Here is a 14,106-nt window from a genome sequence, read left to right as displayed (position 1 = left end):
CATGACCCGACTGTAGCCCCGGCCAAACCCCGGCCGCAGCAGGGTGTGGGGGTTGCAGACGGCCCTGGGAAGCGCAAGGAGGGCATGCAGCCCCAGCTGCAGCCTCCAGTGAAGCTGCGGGGCTGGGGCGCACAGCCCCTGCCAAGCCCGGGATGCCACAGGGCTGTGGTGCACGGCCTCTGCCAAGTCCAGGACGCCGCAGAGCTGGGGCACATGGCCCTGGCTGCAGTCCCCAGGACACCATGGCCAAGCCACCCCATAATCTTCTTCTGTGATAAGCTTAAAAGATTGAGCTCCTTGAGTCTACCACTATAAGGCACGTTTCCCAAACCTTTAATTGTCTTGTTGCTTTTCTCTGAAACCTCTCCAGTTCATCAACATCCTCTGTGAAACAAGGACACCAGAACTGGACACAATATTCCAGTAGCAGTCATACCAGTGCCAAATATAGCCTCTCTCCTCCAACTCAATATTCCCCTATTTATACATCTGAGGATAGCATTAGCCTGTTTAGCTACGGCATTGCTTTGGAAATTTGTGTTCAGCAGATTATTCACCAGGTCCAAGTCTTTTTCAGACTCACTGCTTCCCAGGATAGAGTCTCCCATCCTTTAAATATAGCCTTTTTTCTTTGTTCCTCGATTTATACATTTACATTGGACCATACTGAAACATTGCTGGACAATGCCCAGCTCACTAAGCAATCCAGATTGCCCTATCCATTACCTGTACTCTTCATTATTTATCACTCCCCCAATCTTTGTGCCACCTGCAAACTTCAGCAATAATGATTTGTGTTTTCTTCCAGGCCATGGATAAAAATATTAAATAGCATAAGGAACAGATCCTTGTGGGACACCATGAGAAACATACCCACTCAATGCGTATTCCCAATTAAATTACATTTTAAGACTTATTAGTTAGCCATTTTTAAACCACTTAATATGTGCCAAGTTAATTTTGTATCATTCTAGTTATTTAATCAAAATGTCGTGAAGAGCTAAGTCAACTGCCTTACAGAATTTTACGTATATTACACTAACACTCTTACCTTCTCATCTAAACCCATAGTCTCATCCAAATGATACCAAGTTATTTTGACAAGACCTATTTTCCAAAACCCATGTTCATTAGTATTAATTATATCACCCTCCTTTAATTCTTTATTAATTGAGTCTTGTATCAGCTGTTCCATTATTCTGCCCAGGATCAATGTCAGGCTGAATAGGGCTATCAGTACTTGGATCATCTCATTTAGCCTTTTCAAATACTGGCACATCATTAGCTTTTTTCCAGTACTCTGGAACTTCCAGCACTCTGGAACAGAGGTATTAAAAATCAACATCAACAAACCAGAGAGCTCTTTGACCATATCTTTTAAAACTTCTGAATGCAAATTATCCAGACCTTCTGATTTAAGAATGTCTAACTTTAATAGCTGCTATCTAATATATGTCACTGTTTGAAAAGTGGGAAGTATTTCATCATCATCATCATCATCACATGATTTGAATATATTGTCTGGCTTTGTTACAAATACTGAACACAAATATTTATTGAACACTTCTGCCTCTTCTGAATTATCATGAAAGATTCTACCATTTCCACCTACTAATGGACCAATAACATTGTCAGGGTTCCTTTTGATCCCGATATACTTCGGTCTCGGCCTGGGATGTAAGTACAGATCCTGGGGGGTGAGCAGGCCTTTTATAGAGGTGGCAACAGGGGAAAGGAGCTATATCTGAAGGCCCCTTACTTACTGCCAAAGCTGCTTCTTGCACTGTCAAGATGGACTCTCCAATCCTGAGTGGCTGTTTACCTACCCTGGGAAGGGGGGGGTTGATGTAATCCCACCTGGATTGGGTTGTGAAAGAGTCCTTTTCCCACCTACACAGCCGGCTGAGATCCCCACTGAACCCAGATCTTCCCTTTTGCCTCTGACTTTTCTCATCCTATGTCTCTCTGAAGCCTGCAGGGGCACCAGTCACTGCAAACACGTCAGAAAAGAAAGCAGAACTGAGAGGATAATCTCTCCAAAACATCAAATGCCCTGAGACATGGCTGGGAATTAAATAAACCAATTATTAAGCCAAACTGTTAGTCTAATATTCTGTAATAAAGTTTGGAATTTTCCTCAGAAAAGCTCTGCAACAGGGAGATGTGACTGGGCTGCCTGCTGCTATGGACACAGCACAAACTGGAGGAAGCTTTCAGTATAGGTAGTAAGGTATTATACTACTTTTGTGTAAATTTTATTATAAAATTAATCTTAAATTATATTAATCAGTAACTAAAAACAAGCATGTTGATATTTACAACCAGAGGAAGAGTTTAGAACTCTGCATGATTCAATTTTTATTTAACTCAATTTTTATGCCACTTATCTCTAATAAATAAGACAAATGAAACTCAGACATTAATAAGGAAGACAGATTTGGAAAAGTGGCATGAAACAATCAGGTCAAAAGAATTATAAAACTGATAAAGGAAGACTGTATCACCTACTGTATTACATCTCTCAACTAATAAAAGAATAGCATAGATATGAACATGAAAAATTACAGAATTTCCATTCTACTTGAAGGAACCGTCTCACTGATTTAATAAAGAAGATGGGGGAAGCAGGAGCCCTCCTACCTTGAAATCTGGAATTGAGTTAAATTTCTAAGTGATGTTCGCCTTCCTCCATGTGCCAAAAATCCTGCAAGACACAAAAAATCAACAAAATTTAGTACTAAGACCCCTCAAAACATTCCATTTAACTATCAGGAAAACTACATCTCACATTTTTAAAAAGAAAAGGAGTACTTGTGGCACCTTAGAGACTAACCAATTTATTTGAGCATGAGCATCCGATGAAGTGAGCTGTAGCTCACGAAAGCTCATGCTCAAATAAATTGGTTAGTCTCTAAGGTGCCACAAGTACTCCTTTTCTTTTTGCGAATACAGACTAACACGGCTGTTACTCTGAAATCTCACATTTTTGGAATTCAAAATTAAACCCCACTGAAGAAAGGGTACATAAAGTCACAATATCATCATCACATGAACAGCTCACAGCTTTCTACGGGGTATTAATGTATCAGCTACAACCTATTAGTTCTCCTCACCATTAAAATTCCATACGTGTAAATCTTTAACTGATCAAAATTAATTTTGATCACCTGGAGCACTTCCCTCCCCTCCCCCCCAATGATTTTCATGTGAGGAACTGAGAAAAAGTATAATGTAGTGTTTCTTTCAATATATACACTACAGTGTAATATCTAAAAAGAGCGCACTTTATACCATTTTTTTGTGACTACCCATGAGTATTTCTTTTCTGTGCACTACTAAGCTTTTTCATTTAACTCCTGAAGGCTTTACTTAGTTTTTATTCTGCTCTTATTCAAGCACAACTCTCACTGAAGGGGAGTTAAAACTGAGTCAAAATTTCAGGATTTAGTTTTGTTCTTGTATCAAGTATGCACAGTAGCTGTTTAATGAGTTCATCAGTTCGCATCACCTGGTATCTTTGAAAAGGTCACTTATAAATACTGTACTGTATTTTGAAACATAGTGTAAAGTCTATGGAAAGATGTTCTATCACATATATTAGTATTGTGATGTGTGCAGAATCCTGCTTGTTGGCATCTACTGGCATATTATCACAGAAGGCTTCATTGATATACCTGTTGCTGTTTAGAACAAAAAAGTTGAAAGGAAGAAGAGAAGTATAAACAAACAAAAATTAATTGACAGTTAGAGTTGTATCAGGACACATTCACCAACTCAAAAACTGAAAAGCACGGAAATAAGTTAAGGGACAAGTCTCCTACATTCCTTGCCACTGTCACATTGCCTACAACACTGACAATAACACATTCCAACACTACATAAGGCTTTCATTTCCACCTCCAACAGATATTGAGAAGCAGCTTCATCAAATTCACACTTTAGTGCAAAACCTTAACAGGAACCTGCCAGATGCTCTTGCACCAACATTTTGGCACATCTGACAGTCACACATTCCCTACATTCGGGAAGTTATTCTACCTTAACATTTCTGAAGTTACGAACTACCGTCCCATCTCCAACCTCCTATTCCTGGGCAAAAAAACTGAGCAAGTCATAACCACTAAACACCAACATGTGACATCAGCCAACTTCCTGGATACCTCACAGTCAGAGTTCAAATCAGGGCACAGAACAGAGAGAGCTATAGCTGCACTAAAAGATGACCCGTTCTTACAGCCATGGGCAGTGACAGGATCTCCATGATTATGCTGCTGGACCTCTCTGCAGCTTTTGATACATTAGACCACTAGATGCTGCTAACCTACCTACATGACAGACCAGAACTGATGGCCCATCACTGAAGCTGTTCCTATCATTCCTCTCCAGCAAAGCCCATAGTGCAGATGGGTAACTGTTCCTCCTCTATAAAGACCCTTGCCTGTGGTACCCCATAGTGCTCTATACTATCCCCTCTTCTCCTCAGTATCTACCTGAGACCACTAGGAGAGACAAAGAGCTACCATGGGCTCACCTGCCAACAATATACCAGTGACTCTCAACTATATACAGGGAGTCCTCGGACGCCACTTACGACACTTTTCAACTGACTACCTGTTTCACCCCTACAACACTTGTTTTGCCCTTATGACACTCGATGTGCATAAGTTTGCTTGAAATCACTTCCTCGTTGCGTTATACTGGTATGGAGATGGAAGGGGTCACTTCTGATTGGCTCTGAGGCAGCAGAGTAGTTTGTTGCCAGGTAGGGTTGCTGCTTGTTTTTGATTGACTCCCAGCCCCAGGCGCAGCCAATCAGAAAGCATGAACAGTGATTGGCTGAGGCTCAGCATATGTGCCATTCTCCCTGGCTTTCTGAGCCTGTGTGGCTGGCATTCTGCACAGCATATGTGAGTTTATATTTTTATTTGAATGCTGTTTACAAAATACAGTGTACAGTAAATACATTGATGTTGCAACATTAGTCATCTATAATTCATTTAGTAAAAAAATCTGGGTTATTGTAGTGAAAATAGTTGTATCAAGCCTTGGTTCAGGAAACAATCTCCCCTTTATACCATTCGTTCCTATGGGAAAAGCAGTTTCAACTTACAACCTTTCGACTTACAATGCAATTCTGAGGAACGAATTGTGTCCGAAGTCCGAGGACTCCATGTATCTCATTCACAACTAATGCAACCACCACCATTACAAGATGTTAGAGTGCCTATCAGAAATCAAAGAGTTTTGGACATAAAGCAGGGATGCAACCTCTTTGCTATGTACTATAACAAGCCTGAGCCCTGGCGAATAGAGACTAAGTCTGCAGGAAGTCATCTAGCTTGTACATAGAAAGGCCCACAACAGACATAGCGAATGGCAGATTTAATGGCAGTCAGAGTCGGAGATGTTTCCACCTCCATGGGCCTTGGCCTTGATTGGCCAAATTAAAAGGTTTTTGAATTGCTAGCTCTATGGGGTCAGAAGGGTGGAAAGGCAGCTATCAGAGTAACAGCCGTGTTAGTCTGTATTCGCAAAAAGAACAGGAGTACTTGTGGCACCTTAGAGACTAACCAATTTATTTGAGCATAAGCTTTCGTGAGCCACAGCTCACTTCATCGGATGCACACTGTGGAAAATACAGAAGATGTTTTTATAGACACAAACCATGAAAAAATGGGTGCTTATCACTACAAAAGGTTTTCTCTCCCCCCACCCCACTCTCCTGCTGGTAATAGCTTATCTAAAGTGATCACTCTCCTTACAATGTGTATGATAATCAAGGTGGGCCATTTCCAGCACAAATCCAGGTTTTCTCCCCACCCCCACGCCCCAAACCCACTCTCCTGTTGGTAATAGCTTATCTAAAGTGATCACTCTCCTTACAATCTGTATGATAATCAAGATGGGCCATTTCCAGCACAAATCCAGGGTTTAACAAGAACGTCTGAGGAACGGGGGGGAGGGGCAGGAGGAAACACGGGGAAATAGGTTGCCTTGCATAATGACTTAGCCACTCCCAGTCTCTATTCAAGCCTAAGTAAATTGTATCCAATTTGCAAATGAATTCCAATTCAGCAGTCTCTCGCTGAAGTCTGGTTTTGAAGTTTTTCTTTTCTAATATCGCAACTTTCATGTCTGTAATTGCGTGACCAGAGAGATTGAAGTGTTCTCCGATTGGTTTATGAATGATATAATTCTTGACATCTGATTTGTGTCCATTTATTCTTTTACGTAGAGACTGTCCAGTTTGACCAATGTACATGGCAGAGGGGCATTGCTGGCACATGATGGCATGCACCACATTGGTAGATGTGCAGGTGAACGAGCCTCTGATAGTGTGGCTGATGTGATTAGGCCTGTGATGGTGTCTCCTCAATAGATATGTGGGCACAGTTGGCAACGGGCTTTGTTGCAAGGATAGGTTCCTGGGTTAGTGGTTCTGTTGTGTGGTATGTGGTTGCTGGCGAGTATTCGCTTCAGGTTGGAGGGCTGTCTGTAGGCAAGGACTGGCCTGTCTCCCAAGATTTGTGAGTGTGTTGGGTCATTCTTCAGGATAGGTTGTAGATCCTTGATAATGCATTGGAGGGGTTTTAGTTGGGGGCTGAAGGTGACAGCTAGTGGCGTTCTGTTATTTTCTTTGTTAGGCCTGTCCTGTAGTAGGTGACTTCTGGGAACTCTTCTGGCTCTATCAATCTGTTTCTTCACTTCAGCAGGTGGGTATTGTAGTTGTAAGAATGCTTGATAGAGATCTTGTAGGTGTTTGTCTCTGTCTGAGGGGTTGGAGCAAATGCGGTTGTATCGTAGAGCTTGGCTGTAGACAATGGATCATGTGGTGTGGTCAGGGTGAAAGCTGGAGGCATGTAGGTAGGAATAGCGGTCAGGAGGTTTCCGGTATAGGTGGTGTTTATGTGACCATCGTTTATTAGCACTGTACTGTCCAGGAAGTGGATCTCTTGTGTGGACTGGACCAGGCTGAGGTTGATGGTGGAATGGAAATTGTTGAAATCATGGTGGAATTCCTCAAGGGCTTCTTTTCCATGGGTCCAGATGATGAAGATGTCATCAATACAGCGCAAGTAGAGTAGTGGTGTTAGGGGACGAGAGCTGAGGAAGCGTTGTTCTAAGTCAGCCATAAAAATGTTGGCATACTGTGGGGCCATGCGGGTACCCATAGCAGTGCCGCTGATTTGAAGGTATACATTGTCCCCAAATGTAAAATAGTTATGGGTGAGGACAAAGTCACAAAGTTCAGCCACTAGGTTTGCCGTGACATTATCGGGGATAGTGTTCCTGACAGCTTGTAGTCCATCTTTGTGTGGAATGTTGGTGTAGAGGGCTTCTACATCCATAGTGGCCAGGATGGTGTTATCAGGAAGATCACCGATGGATTGTAGTTTCCTCAGGAAGTCAGTGGTGTCTCGAAGGTAGCTGGGAGTGCTGGTAGCGTAGGGCCTGAGGAGGGAGTCTACATAGCCAGACAATCCTGCTGTCAGGGTGCCAATGCCTGAGATGATGGGGCATCCAGGGTTTCCAGGTTTATGGATCTTGGGTAGTAGACAAAATATCCCAGGTCGGGGTTCCAGGGGTGTATCTGTGCGGATTTGATCTTGTGCTTTTTCAGGGAGTTTCTTGAGCAAATGCTGTAGTTTCTTTTGGTAACTCTCAGTGGGATCAGAGGGTAATGGCTTGTAGAAAGTGGTGCTGGAGAGCTGCCGAGCAGCCTCTTGTTCATATTCCGACCTATTCATGATGACAACAGCACCTCCTTTGTCAGCCTTATTGATTCTGATGTCAGAGTTGTTTCTGAGGCTGTGGATGGCATTGTGTTCTGCACGGCTGAGGTTGTGGGGCAAGCGATGCTGCTTGTCCACAATTTCAGCCCGTGCACGTCGGCGGAAGCACTCTATGTAGAAGTCCAGTCTGCTGTCTCGACCTTCAGGAGGAGTCCACCTAGAATCCTCCTTTTTGTAGTGTTGGTAGGGAGGTCTCTGTGGATTAGTATGTTGTTCAGAGGTGTGTTGGAAATATTCCTTGAGTCGGAGACGTCGAAAATAGGATTCTAGGTCACCACAGAACTGTATCATGTTTGTGGGGGTGGAGGGACAGAAGGAGAGGCCCCGAAATAGGACAGCTGCTTCTGCTGGGCTAAGAGTATAGTTGGATAGGTTAACAATATTGCTGGGTGGGTTGAGGGAACCATTGCTGTGGCCCCTTGTGGCATGTAGTAGTTTAGAAAGTTTAGTGGAACCATGAAGAAAAGGCTGCAGGATAGCAAGCTCTTGGAGAGGATGATTACAGTTTGGTGGAGTAAGATGGCAGCTGTAATTGTGGGTGAGTAGTCCCTTTCCTTTTGTTTTGAAGCTAGTTCCAGGACTCGGTCAGCGGCACAAGGTAGCTGCAATCATTAAAAGCTAATTTGTTCTTCATCCTATAAGTGATCAGCTTGTGCCTGATTTCTCCAACTCCATTTCCAGCCATCAAACCCAGAACTTTCTTTCGTCTGCATCCACCACGCCACTCAGCGTCCCTAGCCTTTCCCCAAGGGAAGAGGGGAGTAAAACTATGAAAAATACATCACATCCTCCCCTAATTAACAGCACTTATCTCAGAGTACAGAACACATTTTCTGATGCTTTACAAGTAAATCCTTTGATCAATTTATGCATTAAAACTAAATAAAAACTATGCCCTTTAAGGAATTAGCCTTCTGTGTCCATCTTTTATTGGTCCTGAATTATCTTAATAATGGAATAATGCAGACACTTCAAACTTTCAATGAAAATAAAGTTAACTGAAATCTTGTGCAAATGCCATATTTGAAGAAATGAAGTTATAATTAAGCTAAGTTATCAAAACTGTATCTAATTTATGCTTATATCAGGAACAGTCAGGCTTAGGTCCACAGTAAAGGTAAATTAAATTAAGTGGGGCCTATCGTGACATCAGAGTTACTCAACCAATCACCTTCCTTTCTCTACAGCTAATTTTCATGCAATAATTCTATTGGTTGGAATTACTCAGCAGTTTGAAGGAGACTGGACATGTGTCAAACATTCTCATTGATAGATTAGTTGTCTCAATTGTCATTATTCATTAAAGAGTCTCTGGCTAAATGCCAGCTTGTGCATCAGCACTTTAAAGGCTTGCCAAGTCACTGCTGCCCTGGTTCACTGTGTATTGAGGCGACAATACCGGGGAAACTGAGGCAGTAGTGCTGGGGGAGCTCTTAAAGCACAGACACACTGGGACTCAGAGGCTGAGCTCTCCCTGCCCCCTTCACATTAACACCAGCCTTGTTAACACTGTCCTCTAAACCAATAAGACTGCATCTTTACTGACAAAAAAGCTGCATATTTACTGCTCATTAGCTCTGTCTCTGCAAAAACAGTGGAGACAGGGCACTTTATATTTACAGCGAGATAGCTAAGTGGGGTCAGTCATGGACAGAAGATAGAATGCTGACCTCACCTCACTACCTTCATGGTAAAACCTACAAGTGTCTTCTCTCCATTTAGGATTTCCAAGTGAGAAATCACTTGTTAATTATCTCACTGTAAAAAACCCACCCTTTTGTCAGTGATGACAAACCCTAAGGCAGAGGTTCTCAAACTGTGGTCCATGGACCCCACCAGTGGTCCGCGAGCTCCATTCAGGTGGTCCACGGATAGTTCCCTCTAAGATGCTCACCTAGGCAGCTGCACACAAGAGAATGAAGGACCATCCACCTAATTAATGGAGCTGCGCAGGCATGGCTCCACTACTTAGGTGCCTGGACCCTTAAGAAGACGCACATGTAAGGTGAGGTGGTGGCCTGGGGGGAAATAGGAGGGTAGGTGGGAGAAGGTAGTGGGGTGAGAAAAGGGGGTGGGCGGAATTTGGGATGTGCAGGGCTGCGGCGGCCAGAGAAAGAGGCAACTTTCCCCAGCTCCAGGGCTGCGGCTGCTGGGGAGAGACGGGTCCTCCTTCCAAGCCTCAACTCTGTGGCTGCTTTGGCAGGGGACACACCGCCCCCCCTTCCCAGCCCCAGATCAGGGGCTGCCATGGCGGGGGAGAGAGGGCACATCCATTGCATTAGAAAGGTAAGACTACAGATATTAAAATATGAGTTGTGTGCCTTTATTTGTAGAACAAAAAAAAGTTAATTATTACTAAGGTTTTTTATATATAGCGCTTTTACCCAAAGCGCTTTACAATAGTTAACTAATGTTACAAACAAAATTTGGAAAGATCATTAAGTGGTCCACCGAGACCCACAGCAATTTTCAAGTGGTCTGCAGAAAAAAAAAGTTTGAGAACCACTGCCCTAAGGTGTTTTCTACACTTACAGTGCTGCAGCACTAAGTGAAGACACTACCTTTTCTGATGGGAGACCTTCTTCTCTCTACATAGGTACTCCACCTCCCTGAGAGGCGGTGGCTACGTCAGCATGAGAAGCCCTCGCATCAACATAGTGCCGTTCATACTGGAAGTTGGGTTGGGATAAATGCATTGCTCAGAGGTGTGGATTTTCACATCCCTGAATGACTAGTTATAGTGGCATAAACTGATAGAGTAAACCAAGCCTAAGACTACTGCAAATTCATGGCCAGATTGACCAGTACATCTCATTGGCTTTGATTTTCTTTGTGATGCAAAGCAGCTCTAAGGCGACCGCAATTAGCTGATATACTCTGGCTTTGATGTAACCATGATTCTTCCCTGACATTTTTAAAAAATATCTAAGGTTGATAATATATATTCAAATCTTTAGAAATATCACATAACAGCAATCTCTTTTACTATCTTGTTTAGTGTCCTGCTTTGAGCAGGGGGTTGGACTAGATGACCTCCTGAGGTCCCTTCCAACCCTGATATACTATGATTCATATATATATTTTTTTATCTTTTTTAAAGACTATGTTAAAATGGAATTAAGGATGACAATACATTTCAGTAACTTCTTGGGGAATATACATTACAGCAATGTTGTAGTTATCCCAAAACCTAGCACCTGAAAATCCAGGAAATTCAGAGTTAATGTTACACTATTTTGTACATGCCTCCAGCTTTCACCCTGACCACACCACACGATCCATCGTCAACAGCCAAGCTCTGCGATACAACCGCATTTGCTCCAACCCCTCAGACACAGACAAACACCTACAAGATCTCTATCAAGCATTCTTACAACTACAATACCCACCTGCTGAAGTGAAGAAACAGATTGATAGAGCCAGAAGAGTTCCCAGAAGTCACCTACTACAGGACAGGCCTAACAAAGAAAATAACAGAACACCACTAGCCGTCACCTTCAGCCCCCCAACTAAAACCCCTCCAACGCATTATTAAGGATCTACAACCTATCCTGAAGGATGACCCAACACTCTCACAAATCTTGGGAGACAGGCCAGTCCTTGCCTACAGACAGCCACCCAACCTGAAGCAAATACTCACCAACAACCACATACCACACAACAGAACCACTAACCCAGGAACCTATCCTTGCAACAAAGCCCGTTGCCAACTGTGCCCACATATCTATTCAGGGGACACCATCACAGGGCCTAATAACATCAGCCACACTATCAGAGGCTCGCTCACCTGCACATCCACCAATGTGATATATGCCATCATGTGCCAGCAATGCCCCTCTGCCATGTACATTGGTCAAACTGGACAGTCTCTACGTAAAAGAATAAATGGACACAAATCAGATGTCAAGAATTATAACATTCATAAACCAGTCGGAGAACACTTCAATCTCTCTGGTCACGCAATTACAGACATGAAGGTCGCTATCTTAAAACAAAAGAACTTCAAATCCAGACTCCAGCGAGAAAATGCTGAATTGGAATTCATTTGCAAATTGGATACTATTAATTTAGGCTTAAATAGAGACTGGGAGTGGCTAAGTCATTATGCAAGGTAGCCTATTTCCCCTTGTTTTTTCCTACCCCCTCCCCCCAGATGTTCTGGTTAAACTTGGATTTATGCTGGAAATGACCCACCTTGATTATCATACACATTGTAAGGAGAGTGGTCACTTTGGATGGGCTATTACCAGCAGGAGAGTGAGTTTGTTGGGGGGGGGTGGCGGAGGGTGAGAAAACCTGGATTTGTGCTGGAAATGGCCCAACTTGATTATCATACACATTGTAAGGAGAGTGATCACTTTACATAAGCTACTACCAGCAGGAGAGTGGGGTGGGAGGAGGTATTGTTTCATGGTCTCTGTGTATATAATGTCTTCTGCAGTTTCCACAGCATGCATCCGATGAAGTGAGCTGTAGCTCACGAAAGCTTATGCTCAAATAAATTGGTTAGTCTTTAAGGTGCCACAAGTACTCCTTTTCTTTTTGCGAATACAGACTACCACGGCTGTTACTCTGAAAACTATTTTGGGATATATCTAAATACACACAGCAGCCAGATCTTTCCAATCTAAAACCTTTCTCCAGAAATAATTTAAAAAAAAAATATTTGGTAATACTTCGAAAAGAAAACCCACACACAATGCTATGCTCAGCCTTCTTAGACACTGCTATGTATTACTGAATGTCATAAAAAGTAGCAATATCTGTAATAATTTTAATGTAAAATTCATGTTGTAATGATCCAGGGATCTCTTAACTCAGGGAAACAGAAACAGTATGTGGGTTTTCGTTCTCTGGGCACACTTAGTCTGACCTAAAACTTTAGATGTAGAATCAATTTAATATTAACAGTCCTCTCTAATTTTCTGGAAAATAAGAGAAGAGGTTCTCAAACCAGCTTTTCATAAAGAAAAACTGACTACATTTGGTTGTTTATTTTACAGCAAGCCCCTTGAGTGACCTATTTTATTTTATTAAGGGGTTGATTTAAAACAAAAACAAAAACCAAAAAAACCATGTGCAACATATATTCATAACTGGGAAGAATACAGAAAATCAACAAGATCTAATTTTTTCTTGAACCTTATTTGGCTGGAAGGTTTGAGTAACTTCAAGGCAGTATAGAGAAAGCTGCACTTCATGAAAAATATATTGATGACCGGCAGCAAATAACAGATTATCTGAGTTTGATAGTGTCACCTTATTTTCTTAGTTTAATCTGCATCTCAAAATCACTGTACAGTTTCATAGAATCATAGAATATAAGGGTTGGAAGGGACCTCAGGAGGTCATCTAGTCCAACCCCCTGCTCAAAGCAGGACCAATCCCCAACTAAATCATCCCAGCCACGGCTTTGTCAAGCCTGACCTTAAAAACTTCTAAGGAAGGAGATTCCACCACTTCCCTAGGTAATGCATTCCAGTGTTTCACCAGCCTCCTAGTGAAAAAGTTTTTCCTAATATCCAACCTAAACCTCCCCTGCTGCAACTTGAGACCATTACTCCTTGTTCTGTCATCTGCTACCACTGAGAACAGTCTAGATCCATCCTCTTTGGAACCCCCTTTCAGGTAGTTGAAAGCAGCTATCAAATACCCCCTCATTCTTCTCTTCCACAGACTAAACAATCCCAGTTCCCTCAGCCTCTCCTCATAAGTCATGTGTTCCAGTCCCCTAATCATTTTTGTTGCCCTCCGCTGGACGTTTTCCAATTTTTCCACATCCTTCTTGTAGTGTGGGGCACAAAACTGGACACAGTACTCCAGATCAGGCCTCACCAATGTCGAATAAAGGGGAATGATCATGTCCCTTGATCTGCTGGCAACACCCCTACTTATACATCCCAAAATGCCAAATTGGTCTTCTTGGCAACAAGGGCACACTGTTGACTCACATCCAGCTTCTCATCCACTGTAACCCCTAGGTCCTTCTCTGCAGAACTGCTGCCTAGCCATTCAGTCCCCTAATCGGTAACGGTGCATATGGGATTCTTCCGTCCTAAGTGCAGGACTCTGCACTTGTCCTTGTTCAACCTCATCAGATTTCTTTTGGCCCAATCCTCCAATTTACGGAAGGCCCTCTGTATCCTATCCCTACCCTCCAGCATATCTACCTCTCCTCCCAGTTTAGTGTCATCTGCAAACTTGCTGAGGGTGCAATCCACACCATCCTCCAGATCATTAAGGAAGATATTGAAAAAAAACCAGCCCGAGGGCCGACCCTTGGGGCACTCCACTTGATACTGGCTACCAACTT

The 14,106-nt window shown here is 42.8% G+C and overlaps 1 protein-coding gene across 9 annotated transcripts in view; it reads right to left on the bottom strand.

The window, feature by feature from the left end:
- Positions 1-14,106, bottom strand: part of TANC2 (tetratricopeptide repeat, ankyrin repeat and coiled-coil containing 2) — a 713,129-nt gene that overhangs the window by 589,456 nt on the left and 109,567 nt on the right. For all 9 annotated transcript variants that reach the window (XM_073325985.2, XM_073325984.2, XM_078850726.1 and 6 more), the window contains exon 2: positions 2,641-2,704. The gene's annotated coding sequence lies outside the window, so the exon portion shown is untranslated. The remainder of the gene's footprint in view (positions 1-2,640; positions 2,705-14,106) is intronic.

The sequence above is a fragment of the Lepidochelys kempii genome, chromosome 27 (genome assembly GCF_965140285.1).
Source record: "Lepidochelys kempii isolate rLepKem1 chromosome 27, rLepKem1.hap1, whole genome shotgun sequence".
NCBI lineage: Eukaryota > Metazoa > Chordata > Testudines > Cheloniidae > Lepidochelys > Lepidochelys kempii.
Note: the sequence above shows the minus strand (reverse complement) of the source record. Positions and strands in the feature narration are given on the sequence as shown.